This window comes from Canis lupus, chromosome 12 (assembly GCF_011100685.1).
Source record: "Canis lupus familiaris isolate Mischka breed German Shepherd chromosome 12, alternate assembly UU_Cfam_GSD_1.0, whole genome shotgun sequence".
NCBI lineage: Eukaryota > Metazoa > Chordata > Mammalia > Carnivora > Canidae > Canis > Canis lupus.
In genome coordinates, this window is record NC_049233.1 from 50,682,323 (window position 1) to 50,708,805 (window position 26,483).

General features: G+C 34.2%; 1 long non-coding RNA gene across 1 annotated transcript in view; it reads left to right on the plus strand.

The window, feature by feature from the left end:
* Positions 1-25,187, plus strand: part of LOC111098361 — a 68,498-nt gene extending 43,311 nt beyond the window's left edge. The window contains exon 5 of the long non-coding RNA XR_005367462.1: positions 25,105-25,187. This is a non-coding gene — a long non-coding RNA (uncharacterized LOC111098361). The remainder of the gene's footprint in view (positions 1-25,104) is intronic.
* The last annotated feature ends 1,296 nt before the right edge of the window (positions 25,188-26,483 follow it).

Below are 26,483 nucleotides of genomic sequence, written 5' to 3' on the forward strand. Positions count from 1 at the left end.
GCATGTTTTTCACATTTTTAGATGACACAAAAGTGGGAAATGTGTCAAATACAATTGATGATAAAATAAAGATGTAAACTGATACCAGTAGACTAAAGTGAGACCTTATAGATAATTGTAAAGCTATGCATTTGGGTTAAGAAACCAATCCCATGAGTTTCTAATAAGAGAAATTTGACAAAACATCTGTTAAAGTGAAAATGACTTACATTTTTCATGGATCCCATAAAATGATGCAGCTGCTAAGGACTTTAATATGATAATATGGGGTGGGGAGGAGCTTTTCCTTTCTTCCCTTCTAGGTTCTTTGGCTGGTCTAATAATTAAATTGACATAAAACAGATTAACAGGAAAAAAACAAATTTAATTTTGTATATATAGGAACTTATAGAAATATGAGACTCAAAGACCAAAGCAGGCAGCTTTTATACCTTTTAGACAAAGAAAACAGAATTTGTGAAGAATTGACAAGACAAAGGGTTTTGGGCTTGGGGTAATAAATTAGCAAAGAAGCAACAAGCTTTGTTTATACAGGCTTTTGGCTCCAGGTCCCCTAATTTTGGTGATAGGGATGTCTTTCTTTTTCCCAGTACAGTGAGGATACCTTTCATATAAGAGATTTATCTCCTGCTTTTATGGGGACTAAGGAAGTAAGCGTGTCCTTGCATTGGCTGCTTCTTAACTTTAATTCAAAACAATCCATACACCAAAATAGCATATTTGGGGCAGGCCACCCTTAGCCCAATCAGTGAACAATGGGATCAAGGTCCCATGCAGGAGTAGTTCGAGCAACTCTTGGAGACTCAATGAAAATTCCAAATACTGTGTGCAGTTGTAACAATATTGCAGAAGAGGCATTATCAAATTGTAGTTGAGGAACTAGAAAGGAAAGAGATTAATCTGTTTCCTGGTATAGAATCAGTATTCAAAAAAAATAATTGCATTTTTAAACTATATAATCATGTGGTTATTTAAAACACATAGTGTTATAAAAGGGAAAAATACTCCATATATTAATTTAAAAGTAATGTTCAAGGTAAACATTGAACACGAGATCTGAAATATGGAATTACAAGATGAATGAATGATTCAGTTTTAAGAGTTTTTAAAAATCTGTTAATACTGTTATTAAAAGGCATTTCCTTCAATAAAGGAAATCCCCAAAGTAATATACTTTTTTCCTATTTATTTGTTTGCTTACTTCTCTTTGTTTACTTTTTGGTTTTGGTTTTGGTTTTGGTTTTATTTATTTTTTAAAAGATTTTATTTATTTGAGACAGAGAGAGAGAGAGAGAGAGAGAGCGCGCACACAGAAGCACGGGAGGGGGTGCAGTGAGTGCAGAAGGACAAACAGGCTCTCTGTTCAGCAAGGAGTCAAACACAGGGCTGATCCCAGGACTCTGAGATCATGACCAGAGCTGAAGGCAGGCACTTAATGACTGAGCCACCCAGGAGCCCCTGTTTTTACTTTTAAGATGGACAGTTTTTCCCTCATGCATTTCCAACTTAACCACAACAGAAAATAGGTGTTTGCAACATTATTACTATTCTTAGAAAACAGAATTTGCTTCCACAATTGCTACAGATTAATCAAGCAATAAGTAGTCAAATAAACCTTTTATTGTCCTTATTATTTTGTTGCCATAGGCACTGAATGCTATCATGTAACAGTCACAATGTAAGCACATAAAAAAAAAAAAAAGATTTCCCTTTGAATGTAGTGTATATAAAACTTTCAAGGGTAATTTTGCTTACCTTTATACACAAATATAAAAAGTTTATGTATATATATATATATATATTTTAAATCATATAATAACTTTGAGTTGATCTTAAAAATATTAAAGTTTCAGGAAAAAATAAAATTTCAAATAATTAAGATAACTAATATAAAATAGATATGAACTGCCCAATGAGGAGAAAGATAGAGATACAGCCGAGAGGCTGAATTTTAATGAGTGTAGTTTTTTATTTAAGAGACTAGATTTCAGGAATTTTAAGCTTTTATGGTTCTGAAAGACTTGTGAAGATAGTTCTAAACCCTACAAATGTAAATAAGTTGAATATTAACACAACTTATATTTTCTATCGAAATTGAAATAGCAACATTTTTAAGAAAAAACAAGGGAAAATCAATCTGCTCAGAATTAAGAGAAACAATCTGAAGGGTTTTTGAGGCGTTACTTTGTCTTCCTGACACCAACAATTTATGATGCCAATTGGATGTCATATAAGTCAATTCAGTTCCAACCCTAACTAGTCTGATTCCACAGGGTTAAGGGCTTCCAATAAGATAACCCTCATATCAGATGCTAGTTGCAAGTATCAGGTCCCCTGGTTTACCCACACTTTTGTCTGAGTTGGCTACAAAGTTGGGGTTTCTACAACCTTCTCCCTTCAGGCTTGATAATTAGTGAAATGGCTCAAAAAGTTTAGGAAAACACTTAACATTTATCCATTTATTATAAAGGATACAGATGAATAGGCAGATGAAGGGGTATAGAAGTGAGGTCTGGAAAGGTTGCAAGTGCAGGAGCTTCTGTCTTTTCTGAGTTGGGGTTTACCACTCTTCTGCCATGTGGAGGCATTCACCTATCCAAAAATTCCCTGAAGCCAGTAATTTAAGGGTTTTTATGGAGGTTTCATTGTGTAGGCAGGATTGATGAAATCATTGGCCATTGAAGATTATTTTAGCCAATCTGTGCTGCTATAACAAATTACCGTAGACTGGATGGCTTCAACAATAAACATCTACTGCTCACAGTTCTAGGGGCTGAGAAGTCTAAGATAAAGGTGTCACCAGATCTGGTGTCTTGCTTCCTGGTTTGCAGTTGGCGATCTTCTTGCTGTGTCCTCACATGATAGAGAGTAAGAGAGAGAAAGCAATTTCCTTAATGTCTCTTTTTATAAGAATACTAATTCCATTCATGAGGGCTCCACCCTCATAACCTAGTTACTCCCAAAGGCCCACCTCCTAATATATCACACTGAGGATTTTGATACATGAATTTGAGTGGGACATGACCACTCAGTCTGTTACTCTGATTAACTCAATCTCTAGCCCCTCTCCCCTCCCAAGAGGTTGAGGTTTAGGGCTGAAAGTTCCAAGCTTCTAATCAAAGCTTTGTTTTTCTGGTGACTAGTCTACATCTTAAAGTTATCTAGGGACTGCCAAGAATCTCTTCATTGAAACAAAAAGTATCTTATCACCCTATCACTCAGGAAATTCCAAGGGTTCTGGGAGCTCTGTGCCAGGACCAAGGACAAAGATAAAATATCTTTATATGAAATCACAGTTTAGTTTCTTTAAGAAAATGTTATTTTTTAAAAAATTAAGTATCTGTGCATTATTTAAGGATGGAGAAACAAATCAGCATTATTTATTCATTGAATGACAATATATTTTATTCCTCAACTTCTAAAAGATTTTTAAACAATTATGGAAAGTAAAAGAGTCCAAGAGTTTATTTGGAATCATCGTTTAGGTAAAAAATGAAATTTAATATTTTCAATAATGTCAACACCACCAGATATGTGACAGTAGAATCTTTTTTTTTTTTAATATGACAGTAGAATCTTAAATTTATTTATCTAGAAACCTAATAATAGCAGTTTCTTTAATAGCAATTTCCCCCAAGTCTGCAAGATGGCAGTGTTCTTTTTTTGGAAAATCATTATTTCGGAGATAAATTCTAATAATAACTACAATATGAAATCTTAGTATATGTTAGTTACTGTGTTAACTGCCTCACATGGATTATCTCACTTAATTGTTGTGACACTTCTATGAGAATCTTACTGGGTGAACTGATAATTAGAATCCAATTAATTTGCCTGTGGTCATAGATAGTAAAGTGGTAAAACCAGAAAAAAATGAGTCCACATGAATAATTTTAATGCGTTGTTCTTAAAAATGCACGTTATTGTCCACTATAATAACACTGTTCCCTCATAAAATTTTAGTACAGGGTGCCAATAATGACATAACTGGTAACAAAATAATAAAGAATAGATCAAATTCTTGGGAAGTTGGATCATTTTCTTAAACACATTACACTGATCGAAGAAAAGAAGATCCTGCCTTACTAGAAGAATGCTGCTTCAACCCTTTACTTACATATTTTGCAGAGCTATAGTATATTCCAGGAAAGATATATATATTCTCATTTACTCTGAATAACGGCACTAACTACACTACATTCTAGCCAAAGTAACCCAGAAAGTAATTTTTAGGAAATGCCATGGGCCCAATACTGATTCAACAGAATGTACAATGGTATGTATGTACCCAAGAATAAGTTGGTCCTTCTTTCGATAGCAGATATGTATAATGCATAGTCCACTGAGTTTATGTATTTATACAGAATTATTAGAGATTTTTTTGGTTGAGTGATCCATAGTGAATAGAGGTGATTTTGGCTAATATGACTACTTTTTTACACAGGAGGTGAGGCTCTGAAGAAATCCAACTGAGCAGAAATCTGTCCAAACAGCCTGGCACATAGATCTTGACTGCCATTGTCTCATTTTTTTTTTTTTTTTACATTATTTCAGTTGCTAATGATTATTCTCTTCAGAAATATTATAGGAAGAGTAAGAATTAATTTTCTCTTTGGTATCTTGGGAAGCATGATGAACATTCATTTGTTTAGGTGTGGAGTAAGAATGTTGCATTATCAATGCTTTTCACATTATTTGTGTCACCCAGTTTCCAAAGATACATAGCTACTTGAAAGAGTGTCATTCTGAATCCAGAATGTTTTATTGTCTTTAGTTGGAAGCGGCCTCCCTGAAATTTCACTTTGAAGTAAAGACATTTCTAGCTGATACATTCAGAAGATACTATTGCTTTACACATTTTTTAAATGAAAGCTATAGATGTAATATATAGAATTTTTGTGTTTTAATAATATAAATTCTACATATTGAGTAAGATTTTGTCAGTGATGAGAGGAAATGTGGAATTTTGGGGAACAACTTTAATGTCTCAGGAAGTGACAGCATCCTATATTCTGCCAAAAATGTTAATAGCTTTTTCCTTTTTCTAATCATAAGACTAGTACAAACATTGCAAAAACTCAAATAAGAAAGATAGTTTATTTAAAAATCACCCATAATCTTATCACACAGAGAAAGCTGTTGCACTCAGTTCTGTTAAAACATGACATGCACTCTTAAAACTCACAATGCTATAATAAGCTAATTAAGAGTAAATATTGGGGCATCTGGGTGGCTTAGTCAGTTGGGCATCTGTCTTCGATTTGGGTCATGATCCCAGAGTCCTGGGATCAAGCCCCACATTAAGTTCTCTGCTCAGTGGGGAGTCTGCTTCTCTTTCTACCTGCTTTTGCTCTCTCTCTCATTCTCTGTCAAATAAATAAATAAAATCTTTTAAAAAAAGTAAATATATACATTTATAGAAATGGGTCTCAAATACCAACTTCCAGGTACCCTTGCCTCTCCAGGTTCATGTGAGATTGACTTTTGTCCCCCCATTCTTGACTTCTTTGTATCTTTGCTTGCAGTGTGCTGAGGGTTACAGATGGATGTAGAATCAACATGATATACCATCTGAGTGGAACAATTGTATTTCAAAGATTTGGAGAAAGTTTATTTATGTCTAAAACAAAGCATATACTGTATGCTTTGGGTAAAATAGATAAGGTAAATTTACCTTATTTTAAAAAAGATAGATAAAATAGATAAGGTAAATTTACCTTATTTTAAAAAAGAAAACCTTACTTTTCGGAAATATTTTGCCCTTCATGAAGGTTACCATTCATTTTTCCAGATTTTTTGGTGAAATAAATTGGAGAATGAGAGAATACAGCCTTAGGAGTGCTAAATTTCTAGGGCTATTTTATAAGTATTTTTAAGATATTATGCAATTTCTGATCTAAGACTTTGTACCAATTTACTATCCCCCCAGGAGTATGTAGGTATATTCGTTTTTCAAGTCAGGCTGTAATCATGTGAGGATCTTTGGCTGTGGGATTATGTAGCAGAAGAGGTCCAATTCTGTTGGCTTTATAAGGGAAGCTCATTAGAGCTATTAATTTGATTGGACATTTAAACCACATTCTCATAGACCTCTTCTGTGTGCAAGTTTGAGCATGCACACACTCTTGCATGCTTTGTGTACATGTTTTTATTTAAAGCAGGTGGTATTGAATCCTACGCATTTACAAATATCAAGTAATTCAAATAAGCTTAGTTAAAAAAAAACCTTTCTCTCGGCATTATGTTTTCCCTTTAGCAAAGACAACAGTGAATTTTTGTCCTTCATTTTTATTTATTTTTTTAGTATGTGTTACTTTTAAATGCACGTATTTTTATCTGATTCAAAAAACATTTTTCGGTGACATAAGCATTCCTCAGAACGTTCTTTTTAGTAACATCTATAGACGTCATATAGTTCATTTTTGTGAGCCTACAAAAATATCCCATGGCACTGAACTGTATTGGCATTTTCCTTTGCTCTATTCAGCTTGGCTCTGTAACATTTACTTTGTCAATTATAGTCATCTTAGTATTCACAGTCAATTCTATCACTGTGTGACTTTAATTGTATTTCGCTAAATTAAAGAGGCATTATAAAGTTGTTACCCTTTGATTTTTCAGTTTAATTTCATTTTTCTTTAATCTTTGGAGCACACTAGATTATCAATTAGCATAATAAAACAGTCAGTGTGGAATTTAGTAACTATATTGAATATTCTATAAAGTAGACTAGTTTGTACAACGTGAATGTATGCAAGGAGCAGTAAAATGCTTATTATTCTATTACTACACCTTAACAGTATCCCCATATGTGTCTTAAGCTGATAGTATATTGGACAATTACACAGGAAAACATTGTTAATGGGTGAATAATATTAATGCTGTGCACTTTAGTCATATATTTTATCCAAAGACCTTAACGTGCTCCACACATGACAATTAATCAAGTCTTACCACACTACTCCAAGCGAGGTATTATTATCTGCTATTATAATTTAGATAAACTGTAGTTATAGTTAAGAAAGATGAAAGATTAAGTGACTTGTCAAAGATCACATATTAGTTCAGTACCAGAGCAATATAACTCAGATTTCTGACTGCTGCTATTAACATGAAGCACAGCCAGTGTACATATTATCCAATGAGTGTGGCACCGTTCTTTGGAAATCATTTACTATCTGCTAACCTATTAAGAAGTTTGAGGGAACATGAATATAATGGCATCAGATCATGTATTCACACCCGATGCCAAAATTGGAGGCACGTATCTGTAATTTTCTGAAACACGGGGGAAAGGTTAAACATGTAAGTTGACACCATTTTTTTTTTCATTAGAAAATGTTGCATTGCCTTTAAAATGGTGTTGCACTCTCTCCTAGTTCTTTGAGACGTAAATGTGAGAACAACGGGAAAGTGAAAGAGGCTTCACTGAGAAACCAATGAGAGTGGAAACAGGGGTATTACCAAAGAAAAGGTTCTAGGATGAGGTCTTTTCACAAGGCAATGGCTCAGATTTCATGATTGCACAGAGGCATTTGCAACAAAGGACACTGTTGATTTCTTTTATGGTCTATCTTTGTAATGAGGGAATGGCAGGACTGATAAGTCTTTTGCTTGCTTTCTCTTTCTTTTTATTTCTCTATATCTATGTTAAACGATTTAAAAAAATTTTTTCTGGCAAAAGTAGTTTTATTTAGTTGTGGTCTTCTGATACTACCTCTTCTTTCCAGGCCAAAGATCCGTTCCAATGTCTGTTTAGCGAGAATCACAGAGAATGATTTGTGCAATTGATTGGTGACATTGAACACAGAATTGATGCTTCATTGTTTCGGGAGCCCTTCCTAGATGAGAGAGAATTGTCAAACAAAGTGCAGCATAGTATTTCATAGAGGTGACATTGAATATTGCAGTTGCTAGAACTCAGCTTCTGAAAATCCTGCTTATTTTCTGTTTTTTGACACCAAGCAGTGCCTAACTCCCCCGAATACTAGAGTGTTTTATATTTGTATTCATGGTAGATGTGCACTAAAACTACCGCAGATAATTTAGGTAATTGGCAAACCACAGGGGCACTTAGTCTGCTCACCTGCCTATTTTAGGTTGGCTCATCATCACTCTAATTGGCAGTGGGTAGTTACTGGTCCATTTGCCATGTATTATGACAAAAGATGCTAATGGGCCCCGGCAGTGGGTGTGTTGTACCTTTGCCCCGCTTCTGGCATGCAGAAAGCAATCCCACTGTTTTTGCATAACAAATAGCGTGGCTGGACATTTTTCCTATATCAAAAAGAGTTTTTTTTTTTCTTTTTTAAAATGACAACTTACCCTGGCAAAGGCCTAATCTCAGAATTGATATGTATCCTTTCTCACAGCCACCATATAGTACATTGTCCCTAAAAACAAGAGTACATCAGTCAAGGTAGGTTTTCATCATTTTCACCACATTTTTATTATCAGAACTCCTCTGAAGCTTGAAATTGAAATCTGTTTCTTTCTTGACATTTTTCTCTATATTGGGCATGTAATTATGGGCCCAAACGAAGTTCAAGAGGAATGGATCAACAAAGCCCACAGCTAAGTACACTAAACTTTGATCTTGAAGGAAAATATGAATTCCAAGGTAGATTTGGACAGCTGTGCTATGAATGCCACAGTGAGCAAATGTGGAATCAGAAGAAATATCCCATGGTTAACTGACATTTTTTTTTTTTTTTTACATAAATGCAAGGAACATAAAAACAGAAATTCAGCTCTTCTAGCATAGGGTAGTAGTTCTTAACATTTTGAAGAGAAGAACTTGTTTTAAAAATAATGAAAAAGTGCTCAGTGGATAACAATTATAATTCTACCCCCCTTATTGACCAAAAATACATTATTATCAATTAAATAATTGGAAGAAAATGTTTATTTTATTAATTTCACCAGCAACCATGTATGGAAAAAAATAGTGTAAAGGGAGATGCATTATTCCAAAGACTGTGCTTTGTGTAAATATACAGATTGGCAGACCCATTACAGTAGTCTCATGCCGTATGGTTTGAAAATCACTGATGTAGGCCTTACAGAGAAAGACCTAGCTTATTTAGTTTAGGGTTGTAGTCAAATTGTGGTGATAAACATTCATCAGGCTAAGAAAATGGGTTAATGATATTATGACATTGTGTGGGATGTTTTTGTAGGTGTGTTTACATTAATTTACTAAAAATTAACCTAGAACTAAGGAAAACAATTAATGTTTATTGATTGGGATGCTGTTAGATCATCTTTTATTTCCAACTGTTTGTCAGCTTGAATTAAAGTTACCTGTAGTTATTAACATGAGTTGGTATGCTAAATTTTTAAATAATGTGTTCAAATTTTAGACAACATCATGGAATGGATTCAGAACAAAGACCGCTCTGGCAACATTATCATGCAATGACATTAGTAATTAGATAGAGGATTTTTTAAAAGCCTACACGTTAGGAATGCATGAATTATGCTCTCGTCTACAATTCTATTTTAATCAATTTCCCCGGACATTGTTTTCTGCTTGATTATTCTCTGGGATATACTCAAGCACACTCGTATTTATCTTTTGCTGCTGATGGGGATCATAGTCCATTAGTGTTTGAGAAATAAATAAGGGATGTGGCCCACAGCTTTTTCTTCTCGGTCATGGTTACTTTTATTCATGTCTAGAGTCCAAGCTTCAGGAAGGTTTAATACTTCAGTTGGAAATGGTCCATGAATCTCTATCAAAGATCACTGGTAATAGTCATGTCTTGAGGCTTGTCTGTCATGTGGCTTTCCATCTATATGAATATGGATGGAATATCACATTATAAGCTATACTGTTCCTTGGGGTCTTAAGTATTTCATCAAAGCACTTTGGTAATGGTTATCTCACATCAGGCTGTCTGTGGCTTCTTACCAGCCATCTCTTGTGTGTTCCCTCACAATTGGTATATGTATACTGTTGAACTCTATTCCAGGACTTCAGGATGAGTGGTCCTGGACCATGGTTTCTCAACCTTGCCATTCTTGCACTTGGGATAGAAAATTCTTTGTTGGGGAGGACTGCCCTGAGCAAGACAGGACCTGTGGCCTCTGCCCACTAGATGTCAGTAACACCTTCCTCCCTGGGTTTTGACAACCCAAAATGTTTTATGATGATAAAACTGTCTCTAGTTGAGAACCACTGCCCTAGACTGTCATTTGACATTCAATATGGCCTATGGATAATAACAAAGAAGATATAAGGAAGGTGCATATGTTACTGATAATAGGCCTAAATCATTTAATCAGAGATCAAATAGGACAATACTGTGCCATCAGTGAAATAACCTTGTGGGTTCTGGATGTAGCCACTTCTGCTCAGAGTGCCATGTCAAAAAAAAATAACAAACTTTGATAACTTTTATGTCCCTCTAACTACTCTGCTTGACCAGAAATGCAATATATTCAGTCAGCTAATCCTCAAACACCAAGATAACTGGGCCTTTTCACCCTTAACAAGGTTAACTATGTGATCCCAGCCAATCAGGTATTTCTTACTTTTCTCTCCATTGCTCTTTATTCTTTATACTATAAAAGCTTCCTGCCTTCCATCTCATTTTGCAGTCCTTCTAAAAGATATCATTTGCTCCATGAAATGTTAAATACATTTTTTTTTACCTAAATTGTCTTTAATCATTTTTTAAGACCACTTTGTAGACCTGAAGTGTGGGGAGGACCACAGTGTCACCTTGTCTCTCTACACATTATCATTCTTTGAAAGGAATAAAAAATGGATAAATAATAAGATATGTATGAGAGAGAGAGAGACTTTCTCGGTATGGTCCCTCTGTAAGTAAATGTGCATAAGCCAAGTTTGGAAATGTTTGGTGCTAATCTGTAAAGTCATGTAGGAACAAATTGCCTGTTCTATGAACTTGAAATTGAAAGAGGTTTGTAAATGTTATCACATTGATTTTTTTTGGCAGAGTTTGACCTTAGTAGGTGTATAGGAATATAGAAATAAACTGTATTTTTTTTTTTTTTTTTTTTTTTTGTCTTTTGAGAAAAAAGAAAAAAAGCTTGGCCTAGTTGAAATAGAAAACTTATTGTTACATGAGTATAATGGGTTTCTCATAGACCTTAGGAAGAAATTGGAATCAGGAGCTGAAAAGCTGTTTGAAGTCCTTGCATATTTGTTTGGGTACTCATTTAACAGATATTTATTGAGCATTTCTGTGCCAGGACTATACCAGTCTCTAAGAATGCAGTAATAGGTAAGACATAAAACGTCTGCCTCCCTACTTCCTGCATTCCTCTTCAGTCTTCTCTTTGTATTGCTGAAAATCAGTTTTATGTGCTTCTCAGTGCATATGCAGAAAAGATGTTCTACCCATATACACATTTTATTTGTCTTCTATATTAGAAACCACTCCCAACTGAGAATATAGTATCCTCTTGCCAACCATAGGATTAAGATGAAGGGCTAGCCAAGTTGGGTTGACTGCTTACACTAGACCTATCAAGTATGCCCAGGGGATAAGTCCCAGGGGACAGATATGTCTAATTAGAGCTTTGCCCCTATGACCACAGGAATGAGGAAGTAAGTTTCCCAGGGAAGGGGGTTGTGAAGATCACCCTCAAAATATCTTGTACCCCAATTAGGAGTGAACTGCTGAGTAATAAAATGCAAATGTGCTCAGTGTAGGAAAATAAGAGGAAATGGGTTCCAGATCATAGGCGGACTGCCCAGTGATCACTCATCCTCATTGACCTAGAAAGTTAAAGAGAGCATATAGAGGTGGGACCAGTATGAATAGATAAGAGTCACAAGAGTTATTTAGTCACTGCCTTACTAGTCCTTTGGAGATTCAGGGACCATTTGGGCCTAAAGCCAGGAGTAAGTATAGATAGTGGCAGCTTTTCATAGTAAATGACCCTGAGGGGGGGAAAAAAAAAGCACAGAAGCCTTTATTATAATGTTCATACAGATCAATCAGCTCTACAGCAGGAGATTATCAAACTATTAAACTATAGATATCACAGGTTGTTCTGGATGCCCATGTGTTAGAGGGTAATGAGAGAGGAAGAGGCTGGGGACACTTCCTCTATGGCCACACAAGCTGCACTTCAGGTCTTAGGGGTCTTTTACCACCACTAGAAACATCTAGTGCAGCCCTGGGACCCCTTGCATTTTGTGACTCTACAATGCATCTTGGGGCCAGTTGACTCTTCCTAGACCTCTCATCTCTGCAACCCGAGGACATGACCAAACTTTAGAGGGGAGGGTTATTAGAATCTTTAAAAGGATAACACATAGTTGAAAACAGTTGATCTTAAGAGTTTTGTATTTAATAGGACCAGGAGTCTCCTACTTCCACCATAATTCATAAGTTCTTGCATTTGGTAGGAATTGTGCCTTGGCCTGGCTTATAATGAAGTGTTGCATTTTCCCCTTTTTCTTATGTATAGATCTTCTCCAGGAACCCAGAGAAAAGAGTGCTTTGCAGAGCATGGCTTGGGTAATCTAAAATTCTACAGTCAAACAATACCAAATGCTATCAAATTCTCATCCAATTCCCAATCCCACTTTGTGTGTGTGTGTGTGTGTGTGTGTGTAATTATGTATTTACTTATGCAGTACAAACTTGAAAAGAAAAGACAACCATGATCTTAGTTTCCTAGGGAAAGAGTAAGAATGATTTCAGAGAAAGACCAACAACTCACCTCCTGTAAATGGCTACCAGAGATGTGTAGTATATGTTCTTTGTTCATAGTATAATGATACTCTTGGGTTTATTTCACATCCAAACATGATTAGTGTTTTCAACTTTATTTTTATGTTTTTAGTGTTTCAACTTTAAAATGATTATGTAGAACACAATGTTCATCAAAGAACAAGTGATAAAAGTAAGGTAGTTTAAATCTCAACTGTAATTGTAGCAATTGTTTAGGACTTAGATATATTTTTTAGAACATTTTTTTTTTCTGGAAAGAATATCTTATGACCATAGTGCATGTTCATAATAGAAAAGTAGACTGGCTTTTAGTTGTTTTTACTATTGTTCTCGAATCTCTATGTGCAATGCAGCCCCTTATTTTTTTCTCTCTCTCTACCTCTATACACAATGCAACCTCCCATATATATATCATATGCATGTGTGGGGGTTTTTGTTTATATTTACCAATATACAATATATACAATGTACTTCAGTACATTTTGAATTATATCTGTGCTATATATTATAGTACACCTCTTGTGTGCTCCTCAGTATTTCCTACACAAAATACTACTTCTCATATAATTGTTTTATATGTTGTGATGGTAAATAACATGTGTCTACCACATAGACACATGAACTCAAATTATTGTTACTTAAATCATTCAAAAAGAAAATTGGGATATTTTTAGTATCTCATTCTTTTTCATCACTATACAGTTACAGATCTCAATTAGATTGATTAAAAACTTGCTAAAAAATGCTGAGTTCCAACACTTAAAAAAATGCCATGTAGTGAATCAGACTACAATTTTAATTTTCTTGGCAGAAATGGAGGAAAGCCCTTATTACAAAAATGTTTGGCACTATTGACAAAGCTTGGATCTACTTACACTTAAACACATTTTGTTGATCTGAAAAGTTTGCCTGGGTGCTAAGGTTCTTCATTATGGTAGAACTAAGCATGTGAACATTGTTACATTCTTTGTTGTCTTGTTACACTAGGGATTAAATGACATTTTTAAGCGACTCTAGTTTTCTTTAGTTTATATTACCATATAAGAAAAATCTACAGTGCAAATTGGAAGCTGATATCTGAATACATTTTAATCCTCTCAGATACGTATTGTTTTCTATACCATGGAGACACACACACACACACACACACACACACACACACATTGCTAAGGACCAAATATTAATACTAGATAAGGCTGAAAAAATGTAAGTTTTCCTAAGGAGAAGAATTCTGAACTATTCAGGATTGAGGTACTTGTGTTGAAATTCCTTTTAAGGGCTATTGAGATATAATTGGTTTAATATGGAAAAGTTAATACATGCAGGTCTAGTAAATGTGGGTTGTACTTATAAAAGGAATATCAGCATGAAGATACTGATCTCCTGTATATATGTGTGTGTGTGTACAATATAGTATAGTATGGTATAAAGTGAATTTGCTATTGATTGACAGAAAGAAGGATTTCATAAACTTTCAGACCGTTAAAATTAATTACTGCTTCAGAGGCCCCTGTGGTTAAACAATGATGGGTGAAACCACAGTCAACATACATCCTGGGGCATTCTAACTGAGTATTATAAAATATTTGTCAAAGGTGAGGTGAGTTAAATTATACTGAGTAAGAATAATCTGTACTTAGTTCTGAGGAAACTGGCTACAGATGCATTTATATCAACACTGTTTTGAAGGCATTGCTTAGAGAGTATATGCAAAGTTGATTGGGAAACAAGGACAGGGTAGGGAAAGGACACACTTAACTATCATTATTTGTCAATTGTTTGTTCACATAATATTGCAGTGTATGGATTTTGCTGAGGATGCAGCTACATTTTAGGTCTGCTCCATCAGCATTTCCTATATACACTTTACCAAGGAGCAATTGAAAATGCATACTCAACTGCGCTGATAGAATACCAGAAGGAGATTTGTATAGTGGACTAGAGCAGACTGTGAAAACTATACAGCAGTAACTCAGTTGCGACAAAAATGGTGAAAACTTGAATGGCATATATATTTAAACATTAGAGCAGAATAGAAGAAAACCCATTAGAAAAAATAAATTCTTATTAAAAAGGGAATGATAACAAGGGCACAGTGAAACCAGTTGGACCAAGATAACCTTCACATATTCTTTAAAAGAGTACAGAATTGGGGTGTCTGGGTGGCTCAATTGATTAAGCATCAGACTCTTGGTTTTGGCTCAGCTCATGATCTCAGGGTAGTGGAATTGAGCCCCCCAGCAGGCTCTGTACCGGGCATGGAGTCTTCTTGAGATTCTCTCTTTCTCTCCCTCTGAACTTCCATTCACTTCTATCTAAAAACAAAAAACAAAAACCACAGCATTTCTTAAATTCAGATTATCATGTAATAACAAAAATATTTGAAGCTGCATATCTTAGTTTGTTAGGATGTCCATGACAAAGTACTATAGACCAGGTGCCTTAAACACGATTTATTTTCTCACAGTTCTGTAGGCCAGAAGTCCAAGATCACAAGTCTGAGGTTTGATTTGTGCTGAGACCTCCATTTTGACTTGCAGATATTCTCCTTGTGTCCCTTGCATGGCCTTTTCTCAGTGTCTACATTCCTGGTGTCTCTTCTTCTTTTTATAAGGACATCAGATGCATTGGATTAGGGTCTTAGCCTATGATTTTGTTTCACCTTAACCATCTTCTTAAAAACCCCATCCCCCAATACAGTAACATTCTAAGGTGTTGGAGATTATGGCTTCAACATATGAATGGGTCGGGGTTGGGGGGGGGGCACAATTCAGTCTACAACACTGCAATTTTGTTTCATGTATACAGTTTTAAAATAAGAATTAAAAAATCTGCCATTTTCACCTTTTTATCTCTCTCACAATTTGAGAAATTTTGGCATGAATCAATTAACTGATGTTGATATGCTCTATGTTCTCCTATGTCGGGAAAAATTACTACCTTTTTTTTTTTTAATAATGGACTAAGTCACAAGTCTTTCTTTCTTTCTTTCTTTCTTTCTTTCTTTCTTTCTTTCTTTCTTTCTTTCTTTCTTTTTTCTTTCTTTCTTTCTTTCTTTCTTTCTTTCTTTCTTTCTTTCTTTCTTCTTTCTTTTGCTTTTCAAATACGATAATTTCAGTTGCTGTCAATATCTTATCTCTAGCCAGCAGATTTAATGAAAGTAATGTTATCATGCATTTAGAAACATATTTTCTTGCAGAATTAAAAAAAAATATTTTAAATACCTGAAAGTATGCCCATTTATTTATGCAAATATGTCATAAGTAAATTATCTTCAGAGCAAAAATAAAATCTTTTACATATTCTGAACTTTGATTTTGATAATAAAAACAATATCAAAATTAAAATTAAAATAAGAAGTTTTGGGGTTATTTAAAAAATACTTTTATGGTATATCACATGATTAGCTTAGCTTAATATTTTTTCTATATGCTCTATATTTATAGTCCTGCATTTTTTTTTCTTTGATAAGAATTAAGACCCTGAATAATTACAAGATGATTCTCAGGAATAATAATAAACTGGAAAAAATTGTCATTCTTTAACCATCTTTTATAAATCTTGGGACAATATCACTGCATATGTCCTGTTTGTTAATTGTTGATTAAACACATAATATTTAATTAACCACTGAAACCTACTTCTTAGTCTTCTTGGATAAACAGAATTGTTATTGTTAAGGAATTAGTCCTTTTTTAAAAAATATTGCATTCTTTTACCTAAACTACATATTTTAAATATAAGGAGTTCTCTTATGGTAATTTTAAATATCATATCTAATAAAGGATATAATTAAAATTGAATTGCAGAGATAATATAAGTGATGTTTACCTTCATGAACATTATTTCATAAGATAAAGTATTAAAGATCAAATACATTATACTTTTGGGGGACTGAAATTCAGCTGAAAGAATTTGGGACATGAACGTAAGTTGTCATTTTCTGGAATTATTAAGTATAGACATATAACTTTGAATTTCAAATAATATAAATATGCTCTTCTTTCCTTTCTAGTTTTGTTCATGTATTTTCTGGACCTAATATGGAAGTTCATACCAGGATTGAATTTTGAGCAAATTGATTACAAAAATCTGTAAACTCTTTACCCTTTACCTTGCTCTCAGAAACTGCCAAGTAAGAGAAATTAAAAAGATTCTATGAAGTAGTAACCGAATTAGGCCTAAAAGAGGGAAAAAAAGAAAAAAAAATAAAAAGAACTGAGGTGTTTACATTTAGGATAATTCTATTCTTAATTTAAGAATATTCCTACAAGGCCTATTTTCTGAAAGGAGAGTAGTAGAATCTAGTGGAATGCACAAAACTCAGAGTTTTAAGGAATAGAATTTATTTTCGAGTTATTATTGACATATCAGAAAACTATGCAAATACTTTAAATCACCATGGCCTATAGTTTCTGTAACTGTTGGAACAAGAAACAGCTGCCAACAAGTTCAGCCAAGATGGGACTTGTAGTTTAATACATCTATATTGTAATTAAACTAGTAGGGTATTCTTATTTTAAAATAATGACTGTACAGCTTTAAGAAGAGCTACAGCTTCCTTTCATCAAAGTGAAGAGAAATGTATTAAAGCCTCCCTTTCTTTCCATTCAAAGAAGGATCTAAAATCACAGAAATGTTTTCAATTCCTATGGGTAAAGCTGACTTTCATAGATTAAAAAAAAAATCTTTGGCCAGTTTTAGTGATTTGTAAAAAATTATGCCTTTTCAATTTGACATATAATAGTATCAAATGCTTCCTGAATAAAAACTTTTTAGGTTAATAATATAGTATGTTTGGGAATTGTTGATATGGTAGCTCATATGGCATTAACTGCTTTCTAATAGTAATAATAAGGACAAAAATAGTCAATATTTACTTAGTGCTTGCTAGGTATGATGTTAGAAGGCAAAACTCCACGAATTTCTCAGGTTTCTGTACATCTTGTGAGTGAGGCACCAGTTGCCCTGTGTTCTCAACCCTCTTTTCAGGATGATTAATTGTGAACAGCCCCGGAAAGTAGATGGCTTTTCCTCCAGAGGAAAGGAGAGCCATATTTACTGCTCATTATATAATATTTGTGTTTTCTAAATTCAGGGTTGCTGTCTTATAAAGCATCCCACTGCAGGTGTCATTCCACACTATTATCTTTGCCCTGTGGGAATTGGGGCTCAAGAAACTGGCACCAAAAATGCTGGTATTATGGCCACTATTATTGCTATGAGTAATGAATGGTCTTTCATCACTAACCTAAGAGTCTTGTCTCTTCTACCAGCATCCACACAAGTATGCCAAACTAACTTGGAAGGGGGGTAAAATATTGGACCCTTGACAGGTTTTGGCTGGAGACACTATATTAAGCACTTAGAAATGTTCTTCTCATTTAACTTTTTAAATAATCCACAAATTTTAGAGATGCAAAAAAGTTCTATTTCTATAGGTCACCTTAGCTTCTATCTCATTTATGTATTTATTTATGTATGTATGTATTTATTATTTATTTATTTATTTATTTATGTATTTATGTATTTATGTATTTATTTATTTATTTGGCATGGAGCTCAACATGAGGCTTGATTTCAAGACCATGAGATCTAGAGTCTGATGCTTAACCACCTGAGCCACCCAGGAGCCTCTACCTTAGCTTCTTTTTTAGTCGCCCACCTCAAATATACCTCAAGAAACAAAGATTAATATCTTGTAGGTTTTTGCAGTTACTTCAGGATTAAATTCATTCATTTAGTGACTTTCCTTTTTCCTCTCACATGATATTTAAGTTTCTGGAAATTTAATGTAACATTATGCTTTGAGGAATGTTGACAGGAGCTGAGGAATGTGGTTACCGAAACTTGACTTCAATTGTTTACATTTGTCCTTATTGATATCCCCTGAGTGTCCACATTTCCATTTAATTCCAGTGTCTAGTGCATGCCAAATTCCTCTGTGGCATCCCCTTGTCAATCCCCCAGGATACCTTCAGGTCTTTTGATACACACTCTCACTCTCAACTTTTGTTCCCTCCTTGAGTGCACAGAAAACATTGGCTGTTCTCCAAAGCTGTTTTGTGTAGGAGGAGACACTGAGAATACTGCCTCAGGCTCTCTCTACACCTGGCATGTCATGTAGTGTCTTTGTTGTTACTCTAATTTTCTGACTATGGTGACTTGGAGAATTTCTGAGAAAGCATTATCTTTACCTTCCAGTGTTCCAGATGGGAAGCAAGATCTGGTCCAAATCAACGCTTTCATTCTAACATTCTCTAAACCTAGATGGTGGTTGTATCAGCTCTTACAACCTCCTGTTAAGAAAAATGAATCCTTTGTTGAGATGTTGGAGGGTGTTCATAACTCCTTGTCAGGCATTCCAGTTGGTTACAACTGTCTTGTTTTCTTTAGAATATTCATTTTACATTTTAGGTCATGGAAGTTGTATCAAATCTAGGATGAAAAACAAACAAAGAAAAGACTCACCCAAACAAAACCAAACCTGACTCATATCATCATTAATTGCTTCTAAATTCATTATTCATCCCATGAACTTGGATTTTGGTGATCCTTGACCAAAATGTTTTTGACTCTAAACTCTTTCCTTGTCACCTTCATTCTCTGGTGATGTGGGAAGGGAAAGCCCTAACAACCCGCATATGGTATTATAAGGTGGGGAAAGGGTTACCAGGAAAAGGAAATTACTAGATTTGAAAAGAAAGCGTTGATTGTTGGTTGTTATCAATGAGTCACCCTGCTACACTAATGAATGTATTCATACCATTCAGCATCATGTTTTATACTTCTACTACAGTGTGAGCTTTCTGTGGACAGGGGGACATACTAAGCTCTTTATTACCTGACAAGTGGTAACTTGTTTGATAAGGGAGGAGTAATTATTGTTTAATAAGTGAGGAGTAATTATTGCTAAATAATTTTTCATTGACAAATTGATCTTGTCTATTAAGTTCAGATTGTATGTTTATAGTTTGTAGGTCTTTGAAATTTTAACAAGAATGTATTCATGGAAGGCAATAGTAATTTGGTTCCATAAGATGATGGAAATCTCAGGTACTGAATATGCTGGTTTTTTTTTTTTTTTTTTGAAGATTTTATTTATTTATTCACGAGAGACACAGAGAGAGAGAGGCAGAGACATAGGCAGAGGGAGAAGCAGGCCCCTTCAGGGAGCATGATGTGGGACTCAATCCCAGGACCCCGGGATCACACCCTGAGCCAAAGGCAGACGTTCAACTGCTGAGTCACCCATGCATCCCGGTACTGAATATGCTTATTGAAGGTCCACTTGATAATCAATGTAGATCTTTTTTTTTTTTTAAGAAAGTAATATTTGCTATATGTAATTTGATTATGTTTCAAATTTGTACAGTCATTTGAGGTGCTCGGTATGGGAGAAGCGAAGACATAGATTCTTAAGGCATAAAAATCAAATGCTTGAGTACAATAGATTTTAAACTAAATCTTGTACTTATTTAACTCATAGTCTGATTAAGACAAAATCATTTTTTTTTTTTTTTGGCAAGATCATTTATTTTTTAAAGTTTCCAAATAAACATGTCAAGAAATACTGAAGTGGAAAAAATTGTATATTTTCTCACGTGTCTTTATGTAACAAAACACACATAGAAATAAACCTCAGAAACATTTTTCTACTAAAACTTTGTGAGGTAAAGAGTAGTCTTCCTATTTGGACCAAATTCTTTTTTCTTTCATTTGATCCTAAACGGCATCAGGAGAAATAGTTTTTGTATGCTTTGATTTTTCTGAGTATTGGAGAGAGAAGCTACTATATTACAAATTGCCACTATTGTTCAAAGCCATCAGACCAAGCATATAGAAACCTTGATAAGAGCTCTTGAAAGATTCTTTTATAGTGATAACTACAGTGGAGAAGGATGTAGTCCTTGGAAATGAATATAAGGTGTTACAATGGAGTGTTTTGGACTATTTGAAACTCTCTATGACAGTTATGATATTGGACTTAACTCTTTGAGAATCCATCTCTTTGTCATGGTTCACATATGTATTGATTATCTTGGGACATGACACCACACTAATATTGTATTGATTAATATAATCAATAACATTGATTATATTCTAAAACAAAGAAAATACACATAACATTTTTTAAAGAGCTGTTTATAAGCTCCTTAAAACTGTGGAAAGATAGTCTTTCCTTGATTTATTTCCCATCTTAAATGAATATTTATCAGGCTTTTCTATTCTGGAAAGAAACAATAGTTTAAAGAAATAAAATCATCATGAATCTAAGTGTATCTAACAATATATCCTTTCATATAAAATAGATAAAATAGATAAACAATAGACAAAAATATAGATAAAGGAACAAAGAGTAATGTAAGAAGAGGTAGCTAAATTAAAAAAATTGTATTTGAAGATTTTTAATGCAACTATAACATTTGAAAGATCAAGCAGATAAAAAAGGAGATTTGATTAATATAGTTAGATTTACACATATATCTCTACCAGCATCCTTACTAATAGAAATAACTTTATACATAGCAGAAAATATATTTTATTTTTGAAGTAATGTTGAATCAAGCATTTCTTAGGCCACAAAGAAAGTTGCAATCAGAAAGAAGCACACCTTATAGTCTATGCTTTTTGGCCATAATTTAATAACATTAGAAAATAAATAACACAGAAGTGACAAAATAAAAAAAAATCATTATGTCAAAGAACTATAACTGAGCATTTTGGTAAAAAAGAAAATTATAAAGGAAACAATGGGATAATTGATACTTGAATACCAATGAGAGTATTCTTTTTCAGAATTCGTGAGGCACAACTAAAGCAGTACTTAGAGATAAACATAGCTTTAAATACACAATGGAGAAGAACTAAAACTAATGAGCTAAAATTCAACACAAGACTCTAGAAAAAGAGCAACAGAACAAACTCAAAGAAACAGGAAGTAAGAGAATAAAAATAAGAGTAGAATGCAATGGAAGAAAGAATAAAAATAGCAGCACCTAAATTATACATATTGAAAAAAAAAGGGAATAAAAACTAGGATATAAGAGATAGAAAAAAATATTATGCTTAGCTTTATGAGTTTTAAGCTAAGACAAAGTAGATAAAGTTTTGCAGGGAGAAAGATAACAGTTGATTTTAGTAATAACCCTTAAAGAATATTGAAATATCAAACTGAGCTCCTAAACAACAAAATCTAAAAACAAATAGAAACAAACAAAATCCCCCAAAACCAAGGCATGTGTACTCACAACCCATGCATTTATACAACTGTGCTCTACCAAACTGAAGGAGACAAATAGGTTGCTCCACAAAAAAGCAAGCAAACAAGCAATCTTACTCATTTTCAAGGCTAGTAGGACTTTAGTTTGTAGAGCAAGTGACAGTCCATAAAAAGAAAATTATAGGTCTACTTCACTTTAAACATAGATGCAAAAATCTATGTTAAATATTAGCTAAGTGAATCCAGGAGGCTACATAAAAAATATGTTGTCAAGAAGCACTATTCCACAAATATGAGAACACTCACGATAGAACTATAATTTATCACATTAATATCTTACCAAAGAAATTCAAATGGTTATCTCAATACATACAGCAAAAGCACTTAAAAATATTCAGTACCTCTTAAGGTGCCTAGCCAGCTCAATCTGTAGAGACTTCAACCCTTGATTTTGGGTTGGTGAGTTTGAGGCCCACGTTGGGCATAGAGAGTACTTAAAAAAAAAATCAATATCTCTTTATGATAAATCTACTGAAAAGGAACAGGAGAAAATATCCCGAAATTACCAATTCTAACAAAAAACTAAATTAACATTATACTTAGCAGAAAATTTCACTTTATATCATTCCATTGGAGACCACCAATAATACAGTATTGGGAAAAAAAAATTGGTCATGGGTTTTCTTATATATCATACTGAGTGTGCCAGAACTGCAAGGCCTCGACTGTGTTTTCACTTGGGCTATTTCTCAGGATTGTTGCAGGCTGAAATTCTAACAAGTGAGATAATGCCTTTTGGGAATATATCACAAAGTCCTGCAATGCATCTGGTGTCCCTTCAGACAAAGTGCAGTGCCCTTAACTGTTATAAAAGTGGCAGATTACTAGAAGCAGAGTTCCTTTCCTGTGGAGTGCCCTATTGTATATGGAGGCTGCACCTGGCACCCAATGGGTTCTGGGGCTTGGGGAACTACATGATTATGCTAATACTCTGACTACCGCTATTGTTAGGGATAATAAATTCCTTTGTCTTTGACCCAACAGCTTTGTACCTTTTGTCAGCATCCATGAAACTGTGGCAAGCTAGTTTGTTATCTTGTGTAGCTATTTTGCGTAGCTATTTTGCTGGCAGTTATCTTACTTCTAGCTCTCTGTACTGCAAACTTGGGTAGGGTAAGATTTAGATGCACAAGAATGCCATTGACTAGAATGGCTGTTACTGAACCTAGTATTGGAGATACTGGCAGGAGATGAAAAATGGAAAAGAAATAATAGCTATAAAAGTTAAAAGGTGGGGCAATCCCTGTGGCCCAGAGGTTTAGCGCTGCCTTCGGCCAGGGTGTGATCCTGGAGTCCCAGGATCGAGTCCCACATCAGGCTTCCTGCACAGAGCCTGCTTCTCCCTCTGCCTGTGTCTCTGCCTCTCTCTCTCTCTCTCTCTCTCTTTCTGTGTCTGTCATGAATAAATAAATAAAATCTTTTAAAAAAAAGTTAAAAGGTGTAAAAACAAAAGGGTTATTACTTACAGATGCAAACTATCTACATAGAAAATTCATCAGAATTGATAGTCAACAATTAGGCCCAATAAAATACAGCAAAACTGATAGATTCAAGGTAAACATACAAAAATTAAGAATGCTCTTTTAAACCAAGAATAGACAGCAAGAAAATAAGATAATTAATAAATACATTTATGAAAGAATCAAACTATAAAGTGTTTAAGAAATAACCTAATAAAATAATGCATGCAAACTTTACAGAAAGACTTAACTACTTTAAAGGAAATAAAAAACTAAATACTAAAGGAAACAAATAGGTAATAATTAAATATTAAACAAAATAAAGAAAAAAGAAAGTAAGTAAAAAATACCCAATTATATAAAGACTTAAATTATGTTTATAGATGATATAAATTAAAAATATTTAAAGAAAAAAATTTCTTTCTTTTCTTAGAGAGAGAAGGGGGTGGGGAGAGAGAGAGAGAATCTTAAGTAGGCTCCATGCCCAGATACATGGTTTAATCTCACGACTCTGAGATCATGGCCCCAGGCAAAATCAAGAGTCAGATGCTTAACCTACTGAGCCACCCACATGCTCCAATAAAGGTGATTTTTAAAAATTAATCTATAAATGTGATGCCATTTTAATCAACGTTGCAGTAGATATTTTGAGGAAATTAACAAACTGATTTTAAGATTAGTAAAGAAAAATGCATGTTCTTGATTAGTTAAGCACAGGCTACCTAATATTAAGACATAATGGGACGCCTGGGTGGCTTAGTGGTTGAGCGTCTGCCTTTGGCTCAGGGCGTGCTCCAGGAGTTCCAGAATTGAGTCCCACATCCCTGCAGGGAGCCTGCTTCTCCTTCTGCCTATGTCTGCCTCTCTCTCAGTGTCTCTCATGAATAAATAAATAAACTCTTAAAAAAAACAACAACAAAAACAAATATTAAGACATACTACCTAGGCCATTGGGACAAAAAAACCCTTATTTTTAAATGGTAATATTGTTTCAGATCATGGTGACACCAGTAATCATAGAGGAAAAGGTGAACTGTGTTAGATGATGCTGGAGAAACTGACAAATTGTATGGAGAAAAATAAAGTATAATCCCTGCCTGAGACAATAATCAAAAATTTCCATCATTAATCTTCAAATTAAATACCTAAATGGGAAAAATGATAATATTAACAAAATCGGAGGAAATATACAAGAAAAATCTTTGGTCAAGGGACAGGAAAGAACATGTTAAGCATGACTCTAAAAGCACATATGTAGAAAACGCTAAATAAATCTATTAAAATTAATTGTTCTATTTCTCTAACAAAGGGTATGTACAAAGAATAGATGAATGACAAAAATAGCATCTCATCTCATCTCTAACATTGGTCTAAGCAACCAAAACACCTAAATATCGTACATAATGATTTGTCCAGAGGTAAGCGTCTCTAGATCGGTACAGAAATTCAGCAATGCCACCAAGGCCTCTTTTTTTCCTACAGGTTTCTCATTTGTTTGGCTTTACATCTTTGAGTAGTCACCTGGAGGAGCGAAGGTTGTTGCTGGTATTCTAAGACATCACATCATTAGATGGCAAAATTCAGAAAAAAAAAAAAATATGATGGAGTTGCTCAAACAGGGTCTCATTGCATGCTTCTCTCTCTTCAGGATAATGAAGTATTTCCTAGAAGAGTTTCTTTTGCATCTCATTGATCCCAAGTTTGTCACATGGCCTTTGCTTCAAGGTTACAGGAAAGGTATGTATCTAGCAAAGAGAAATGCGCTTAGGACAATTTACCCCCAGAGTTGAGCTCATTGTCAATTGAAACAAAATTATCAAAGAAAAAAGATGGATGGAGAACTTTGGAGAAGGCAGTTATAACTTCTGCTATGTTGACTGTTGCGAGGATGTGGAGAACTGACACTTATGTGCTAACAGTGAGCAGTAGGCAGCCTGGTACTGACTTTTTAGTACTTAGTGAAATTAAGTCAATATATAACATGTGAGACAGCAATGGACATAAAACTGAAAAACCCTTAGAGGCTTTCATATGTATCAGACCTGACATAGGAAAAACAAAACAAAACAAAACCCAAGGTGGACTAGCAGGTGGAGACTTTGGTTCTAGATAGCTTTTCTGATAGCAGCATGTCATTGAGTGCACTGTTCACCTCTCTGGGCTTTGTTCACTTCATTTGTAAAATGCAACACGTGAGTTATACACACAGTTCTCAGACTACACCCTTAGGGAACATCAAAGTTTCATAAATTGGTTCAGATTTTCTTCTGGTAAAATCTAATTTTGGTGGTTTTTACCTGACAGTTAAATATCTGAACTTTGTTTTCCTCCAATAATTTTAATCTTGGTGACTGCTACTATTTTTCAACTACTGTATGCTGGCAGATGACAAAACAAATACACTATACAAATAATGAAAAAAAATTTGATATAACCTAAAGCAGCTTATTATTTTAATGGAAACATGTGGCCTTGGTTTGTGATATTCATATTCTGGCATGCAATATGGACATAATTTTTTGCTGCTAAAATTATTCCACATTTATGGGAGACCATTAAACATTTAAGTCTTCTTTGACATTTCATAAAGAACATCCCAAGCATCAAGTGTCTCCCTCTCAACAAGTTGGAGGAATCACTATGGGACTCTTAATAGTTATCTTTACATTCATACATTCATTTGTCTCTATTTTAAATACTATCCTGTGAGAGTGATAATAACATATTTATAGAGTTTCTGACAAGATTGAATAAATAATGAGCACTTACGTTTTGGGTGGAGACATGCTAAAAGTAAATTATTAGTATAGCATCTCAGCTATACTCCTTGATAAAATTATAATTGTTGAAAATTCCTTTTTGAAAATTATAACAAGCCTTTATTACATTTTTAAAAAGCAACCTTTTTAAAATATAAGTGCATGTAACTTTTACAGCTTATCCTAAATAATGTAGAAGTCCAACTTAGAAGATAGTGGAAGGAAATACCATTTTTCTGACAACTCCCCCTCAGAAATAGAATGGCCC